Source organism: Nicotiana tabacum, chromosome 6 (genome assembly GCF_000715075.1).
Source record: "Nicotiana tabacum cultivar K326 chromosome 6, ASM71507v2, whole genome shotgun sequence".
Taxonomy (NCBI): Eukaryota; Viridiplantae; Streptophyta; class Magnoliopsida; order Solanales; family Solanaceae; genus Nicotiana; species Nicotiana tabacum.
This window is the reverse complement of record NC_134085.1, coordinates 179,976,352-179,985,549: the sequence shown is the minus strand read 5'-3', so window position 1 is coordinate 179,985,549 and position 9,198 is coordinate 179,976,352.

Sequence of the window (9,198 nt, the reverse complement as noted above, 5' to 3'; positions counted from 1 at the left end):
TGAATCACGATATTCTTTGCTGGAATGCACCTACTGTTCCCTGACGTGGATAGCTCAAAAATTGAGGCACTACTTCTGTGCCTATACTACATATCTCATATCAAGGATGAATCCTCTGAAATACACTTTCTAGAAACCAATGCCTATAGGAAAGATGGCAAAATGGTAGATACTGTTGAGTGAATTTGACATCATCTATGTAACTCAAAAGTTGGTCAAGGGACAGGCATTAGCAGATCATTTGGCAGAAAATCCCGTAAGAGGAGAATACGAACCGTTGAAAACGTATTTTCCCGATGAAGAAGTATCATTTGTAGGGGAAGATATCAACGAAACCTATGACAGTTGGAGAATGTTCTTCGATGGGGATGCAAATTTCAAAAAAGTGGGTATTGGAACTATTTTGGTATCAGAGACAGGTCAACATTATTCGGTATCCGCGAAGCTTAGATTTCCGTGCACCAACAAATGGCAAAGTATGAGGCTTGCATCTTGGGGCTTAATTTGGCTATTAGCATGAATATCCAGGAATTGCTGGTAATTAGTGATTCAGACCTTTTGGTACATCAGGTTCTAGGAAAGTGGGCTACAAAGAATACCAAAATATTACCATATCTATATCATGTGCAAGAATTTACAAAGAGATTCACAAAGATAGAGTTCAGGCTTGTTCCGAAAATCCAGAGTGAGTTTGCAGACGCATTGGCCACTCTTTCTTCCATGATACAACACCTGAACAAGAATTTCATCGACCCTATTCTAATAAGGATCCATAACCGGCCAGCTTATTGCGCTCATGTTGAAGAAGAAACGGATGGGAATCCGTGGTTCCATGATATCAAGGAATACCTGACAAAAGGAGAGTACCTGGAGCATGCAAATCATACTTAGAAATGCACACTCCGAAGGTTATCCAACCATTTCTTTCAAAGTGGAGGAATTCTGTACAGAAAGACTCTAGACCTAGGATTATTACGGTGCATTGACGCCAAGGAAGCTTCTAAACTGCTCGAAGAGATACATGCCGGAACCTGAGGACCACACATGAACGGTTTTGTTCTAGCCAAAAAGATGAGTGGGATACTTTTGGATGACTATGGAAACAGACTGCATCAGGTATGTCCAAAAGTGTCATCAGTGCCAAATACATGCAGTTATGATACGGGTGCCACCAAATGAACTCAATGCAACAAGTGCACCTTGGCCTTTTGCCGCTTGGGGAATGGATGTCATCGGTCCAATCAAACCCGCTGCTTCAAATGGGCATAATTTCATTTTAGTGGCCATAGAATACTTCACAAAATGGGTTGAGGTTGCATCTTACAAGGCTGTAACTAAGAAAGTTGTCGCAGATTTTGTCAGGGATCGTATTATTTGCCGATTCGGGGTCCCAGATTTAACATCACCGACAACACTGCCAACCTCAATAGTGACTTAATGAAGTCTATGTGTGAAACCTTCAATATCAAGCATACGAATTCCACAGCACATACCTCAAATGAATAGAGCCGTGCAGGCCGCAAACAAGAATATCAAGAAAATATTGAGGAAGATGGTAGACAACCAGAAGAAATGGAATGAGAAATTACCATTTGACTTGTTAGGTATCGTACCACAGTCCACACATCAATTGGAGCAACTCCCTACTTGCTGGTCTACGATACTGAAGTCGCCATTCCCGCCGAGGTCGAAATTCCTTCTTTACAAATTATACAAGAGGCTGAACTCAGTGACGCAGAATAGATACGAAGTCGCTATGAACAATTAGCTCTTATTAACGAGAAAAGAATGAATGAGGTATGCCATGGTCAACTTTATCAGAACAGAATGTCCAGAGCTTTCAATAAAAGGGTCAGACCTAGACAGTTCACACCGGGGAAGTTGGTGCTGAAGCGGATCTTCCCGCATCAAGATGAAGTCAAAGGGAAATTTTCACCCAATTGGCAAGGGCCTTACATGGTTCACAGAGTATTAACAGGAGGAGCACTCATACTTGCAGAAATAGATGGAGAAATTTGGCCAAAACCTATCAATTCAGACGCAGTCAAGAGATACAAAGTTTAGATTGTTTGCATTTCTTCAGCTGATGTAACTGAACTACGCTTGACATGATTCCCATTTAAGAGGGCATACGTAGGCAGCCATGTGGGTTCGGTCACAACTCAATAAAATCTTCATTTTCACCATGGTCAGAAACTGGGGCAGAATTTTAAGGAGGACCCTTAAAATTCCGGATCAAGTCCAGCCAACTTCGTCATATGCAGAATGGTCAAAGAATCGCTTATTAAACTGGGGCAAAATTTTGAGGAGGGACCTCAAAATTCTAATTCAAAGAAGTCACAATGTCTCTAAAGTGTCAGTTATTGGTTCATCTAATTCACTTGATATTGCATACTACTACGTTTTTAAATACCTACATTCATTAAATGCACACACATTTTTTTGAAAACTTTGCTTTTTATAAACAGCCAGATGCTACCCATGGTAACTTGAATAGGATCTCGATATAGGGAAAAATCAAAGCAAAGCAAGCAAGCGAAGGCACAAACTGACTTTCCCCGCAAAACTCACGATTTTTCTTTGGATGCAGGAACAAGGAATACCCGCAAATACACACACACATCAAAAATCATAACATCAAGTTGACACATGCAAAAACGTCTCCAGCTAAGAAATACTCTGCTATCACTCATTATCTTATCTTGCATGAGGCTAAGCATTGCCTCCTCAACTACATAAGGTTAAGCATTGCCTTTCATGAGACTAAGCACTATCTCCCTTTCTTTACATGAGGCTAAGCATTGCCTCCTCTACTGCATAAGGCTAAGCATTGCCTTTCATGAGACTAAGCACTGTCTCCCTTTCTTTGCATGAGGATAAGCCCTGCCTCCTCAACTACATAAGGCTAAGCATTACCTTTCATGAGACTAAGCACTTTCTCCTAATTGCATGAGATTAAGCATTGCCTCCCTAATTGCATAAGGCTAAGCTCTGCCTTTCCTTGCATGAGACTAAGCCCTATCTCCTTTTCTTGCATGAGGCTAAGCGTTGCCTCCCTAATTTGCATAAGGCTAAGCTCTGAATTTCCTTGCATGATACCAAATGCTATGTTACTTGAAATCTAGCACTATTTTCTACTTTCTCGGGGCTAAGCTCTGTCCCCAATCTTATACAAGACTAAGCTTTGTCTTGTTTCACTTCGCATATGACCCTAGCATCTTGTCTTTGCATCTCATTGGATGAAACATCGCCATTTTGTCCAAAAGCATCATAGTCTAGGCATCATCCTCATAGCCGAAAGACACCATGCCATGACCTGAGGATCTCTCAATATTGCACATCATTATTCAAAGGCATCATAGTCCATAGGCACCATCCTCATGGCTTGAGGACATCATTTCATGGCCTGCGAATCCCTTATCTCATGATTCATGGCCCAGGACGTCATGGTCTAAGGATATCATCCTCGCCGTCCAAAGACAACCTTCATGGTCCGAAGAGAATTTGCATCATGTTTAAATTTTTGCAATAATCTATATATATATATATATATATATATATATATATATATATATATATATATATATATATATATATATATATATTTGCATGCATCATGTTTTAAAGTTTTGCAGGTAATCTAGAAAGTAACCGTTCTTCAAACGGGAGAAATCTTCCCTCCGGTTTTCGTTCATAATGTTCACATCCTGCAATTATTTCAAACATAACCGACCACCATCAATTACCCGCTTTTTACTCTATGACAGTTCAAATATTTGCTCTATAACACATCCGTAATGCTTTAGATTCACATTGATGACTCCGCATAAATTCATCCGATATTGTCCTACCCAAAAGAACACTTTCCGAAGCATACAACCATCCCTACAACAACTCCACCGGCTCAGTTCACCGCTGGATCCAGAACTACATACGGCCTGATTCCTATAATACCAGGGATATGTAAGCAACTTAGAAACCGGAGTTCGGCCTCTATTTTTAAAATCATCCCATTCGATCAAAATCGGTCCTCATTTCTTTACCCAACAATTCTTTGATCATTCCGGGGTAAAGAGAGGCAGCTGTTGATACCCAATTTTTTCCTCATATTTTTAATATATATATATACATACTTTTAAAATAACATATTTGCATCATCATTTAGTTTACAAACATATAAGAGCATTTTTCATAATTTTCCATAATTTTTAGAAGCTCTAAATTAATTTCTTTCTGCATTTTATTATATAAATATCCAGTAATTATCCTTCAAATTATTTTTTATAATGATTTAATCATCAAAACTTATTATTTACACTAACATGTACTCTTTTAAACATTTTACTTCATTTTTCATAGTTACATTTGCATTTTTAGGCTAGTTGCATATTTTTGCAATAATAACCTTGTCGCGCCTCCTTTTTCCTCGCGGAGTCCGGGTTTCGACATTCATTGGGAACAACTCATTTCCTTTTGGGAATTAGGTATGAGATTTGAAGAGTCTCCACCTAATGGATTTAAGGTGCGTTAGGGTACCTAAAGCAAGTAACTCATAAAAACCGGTTTGCATTACCAGAGATTGGGTAAGGGCTCGACATAATCTTGAGGGAAAGGTGTTAGGCACCCCTCGAGGTCCACAATGGTGGGTCCCATTCGAACTCAAATCATGTGAATTAGTCTTATAAACAGATAAAGCAAATTAGACAAATGGACATTATATTAAAACAAGGAGTAAAGAGGGGTCCTAGGTTTTTTAGCCTACATGATCACATATGTACAATGCATGGTAATCGTCCCCAAGTTGTGGTGCTACACATAGCATTAGCACACATGTCATCATATACTTTACTACCTAATTACCCTCCCCTTTGTGGTTATATAAGCAATTCTTATTAAACGTACTCTATGCGTGCATTACCCATCCCTTTCTTATGGCCCTGGAGGTGTTTAGGACCTCTAATTAAGGTAGTTCTAGACTCTTCTAAGGTGTTTAAAAGAAGAAAATCTAAGTGACAAGCAAAAACAAATAGGACATTCACATAAAAGGGCAATTAAAGGTTCACTTTTACCTCCTCACACAAACAGACAATAGCACGTCTCAAACAGCAAGATTTCAGATATTTCAAAGGATCCTAAAGCAGGATATCTAGGTGAGCACAAAGCAGAACATATGCAATGTTTATTAAAGCGGGGCAGCAAGTACCTAATCAGTTTGCCTATTAATTTTATTACTTCTTGAATCTGGGCAGTTTTAAGCAGCAAGAAATAACCATTTTGAACCTACCAGATTTGCCTAAATGATGAACGGGCAAGATTTTATAAACTAGATGTCTAAACTGTGAACTGACTACTGATTTTAGAGGCTGATTTTATCTTAAACCCTGTATGCATGATTTCTAAGTGCAAAAATATGCTGAAATCCTATTAACATGAATTCTAAGTGCATAAATTAATGTAAAACTTATAGATATGGTATCTAAAAATACAGGATTGATTTTAGCACCAATAGGCATGGTATCTAAATGCACATAATCAGACAAACGTCACAATAACTTAATGGCGTGGTTTCTAAGTGTAGGAACTGATTAAACCCTATAGGCATGGTATCTACCCATTCCCAACAATATATATAAAAATCCCTCCTAGTTTTACTACTATCCCAATATCTGTTTACAAGGAAATTACTATTACACACAAATCATAAATGAATTACAGAAATAAATGATACTATACTATAGGGAGCCTAGATAGGCCCAAAGTAAACCTGGGAAAAACCAGGCTTTCAAACAATCCAAAGTACCATATCCCATAGTGTCTGAGAGAGGGTATCCTAATGTGTCAAAGTTCCCAGGGCCTCAAGGATTCCGGGCAATGCTCACACCAAGATTCTCCTTAAAGAGCAAAAGATTTGTGTAGTGTAGAATGGACAGCCCCATTGTGTCAGAGTTCAGAGGAGTCTCATGGACTCCTAAGCAGTGCTCACACTGGAGGGGTAGAACATTAGGTATTCTATGAATAAAAGTGAGAGTGCTTTAAAAGAGTAGTAACAGTTTAAGGAAAATAATTAAGGAGTAAAATAGTTTAGAGGTTCCGGAGGGAAAGCAACTCAGAAGTGGAAACATTTAAGGAGTAAAACAGTTCAGGACTGAAAACAACAATCAAAAGCATTCTGAGAACATCAACATAGTCACAAATCAATAATTCACATTGCCCAGGGTCAGCAGAAGGAATTTCAGCCTTGAACTCAATCAACAACAAACAAGATCCATTGGTTCAACAAAGGTTTATTATGGTCTTGGTCCATTAACTAATACTAGGTAAACATACAGCCTCGTACCAATCATAGGGTATTATGTTGGATCAAATAGTCACACATAAAGAAAAGCAAGTTGTGGGCATAGATACCATGATTAAATAAGGGGTTTATTAGGGACGAACATCTATAATAGGACAACAATCATCGGTCTAATGACATAGGGGCAGACACATAGATATGTTGTAAGCAGGATAACACATAAGTTTAGTGAATAGAAACAGGCAGGCTGACATGCTGAAAACACGACCCTCTAGGTTTAAACATATGTGAGTAAGGCATTAGCATTTAGCACATAAGTCTTAGAAATAGGCATACTAATACCAAGGAAACATACTGATTCAAACAACATGAAAGTAGACATGCTAAGAATAGGAAAACACACAAGTCTTGGAAACAGACAATGTACACATATTGAAGGCATGGAAAAACCACATAGGTCTTAGTTAAGAGCAGGCATGCTAACATCATGGTAACATACTGATTCAATGACATGAAAGTAGGCATGTGTAGAACAAGAAACATACTGATTTAGTAACATGCAAGTGATCATGTTGAGCAGGAAGTACATAAACTAAATCATACAAATGTCTGAATAATAATAAAGTGAGGCATACCAGTTAGGAATTTGCAGTAGGAGAGTGAAGTAAATAGGATCCAAGATCTAGCCTTGGCTTTCAACCGGCTAGACAGTGCAATAAACAAATAGTAGTAGAGAGCAACAGTTTTTAGAGGTGTTTTTCCTTAGGTCTCTGTGTGTGTGTGTGCGATTGAATAGAGTCATGTATTTATAGGAGCCGAGTAGTGTAAAGTAAATAAGGCAAGGTAGTTCAACATTGCAAATAAGGCAAGGAAAACAATCAAACAATCAATCAAGCTTGACAAGGCAGAAAATCAAGGAGTTATACCCAAAAATAATTAGATTGAGTTTCAAATAAGGCAAGAAGTGAGTCTGACAGCCAATTAGGGTTAGAACATAATAAATCAAGCAATTAACCACACAAATAAGGTAACATAAGTAATTAGAGACCAATCTGGGGTCAAACACCCCCTAATTTAAGCTTAATAGGCAGGGAATGTCAATTAAGAATCTCAGAATTAAGGAAAGTAGGCAAAATACAATAATTCATCTCAGCAAAACATGAAACCTTAGACGGTTGAGTCTGTCAATCAACTATTAAAAAAATAACAGGTAAAATGTTGAAGTGAACAACGAACAATCAAACAACTAAGACTGGAACACAGTCGTTATTAATCAAACACATAAGGAATTTCAGAAAAGCCCTTTGCAAAAACAGACGAAGTGGAACCCTAATTTTGAAAAACATTTTGAGTCGATTAACAGTAAAGAAACAAGAGATCTTTAAAGAAAAATCACTAACAAACTCAGAATCACTCTAGATCTACAAAAATTTGGACAGATTCAAATCTAAAAGATTAGGGTTTTGAGGAAAATGGGTGGAGTAAAGAGAATCTGGTTTTGAACCAAAGATTCGAACTATAAAACTCAAGATAATAGCACTCACAAACAGAGGTGACCATAGGCAGACTCTTAAAGAGTCTCGAACAAGATCTGGGCTAGATCTCTTTGAGATCTCTTTCATGAGATAGCAAAATCGAACAACCAGAAGAAGTAGGAGACCAGTAGAGGTCTGAAACAACCATGGAATCCCATGGAACATGTAAGAATCTAAGGGATTAGGGATATGTTTAGGTGGAGGCGATTAGGGTTAGGGTTGCTCTCAGACAGAACGGAGAAGAGAGAATTCAAGGGCGGCTGGTGTGTGAATAATGATTAGGGTTAAGAGGTCATTTGGAATAAAAAAAGGAAAGAATGAATGGTGGCCGTTGATCTCTGTGATCAACGGCTAAGATTAGAGGGGTTTAGGGCGGGTAGAAGTCTTTAGGGTTTGGGCTGGGTAAATTTGGGCCTAGTTTTTAATTGAATTGGATTGGAGGGGGTAGGGGGGGTCCGATTTTGGGTATAATTAGGGGCTATTTGTTAAATACCCAATTTACTAAATAAAATAATTTAAAAATAGATAATTAAATGTTAAAAAATTATTTTCATGCATGAAGGTGATTTAAAATAATTACTTAATATTATAAAATATAAAAATTCATTTTCTATATAGATAAGGTAGTTATGCATATATAGGGGCTTTTTGTTTGCAAAATATACAATTATAGTCTTTAAAAATGCAATTAAAATATTTGAACACTCATATGAACATAAACGATGAATTTAGATGATCAAATCATCATAAAATAATACGAGGGATAGTTTTGAACATTTATGTACTTAAAAAATGCAGAAATAGATGGATTTAGGGTCTTTAAAAATTGTAGGAAAATTGTAAAAATACTTGTGCATGTTTGTAAATGCATGTACAATATTTTAAAAGCGTGTATGCACATTTTAAAATATATGAGTGAAAAATTGTGTATCAACAGCTGCCCCTCTTTACCCGGAAATGATGAAAGAGTTTTCGGCTAAAGAAATGATGGCCGATTTTGACCGAATGGGTGTTTTTAAAAAAAAAATAGAGACCGAACCCTGGTGTTTGAGTTGCCTACATATCCCTAGTTTCACAGGAATCAGGCCATGTGTAGTTCCGGACCCAACAGTGAATGAAGCCGATGCAAAAGGTTCTTTTGTGAAGTGTAATGTCGGATGGGGTTATGATTGTGAGTTTGGAGTGTAGCGGATGCATTATAAGGCAGATATCTGAATGGTCACAAAGTAAGGTGGGTAACTGATGGGAATCAGTTATAATGGCAAAGTGAAAATGGTATGAATAGAAACCAGAGCGAATGTTGCTCATGTTTGTAGAACGATTACCTCCTGGATTACCTGCAAAACTTAAAATACGATGTTTGCAAGT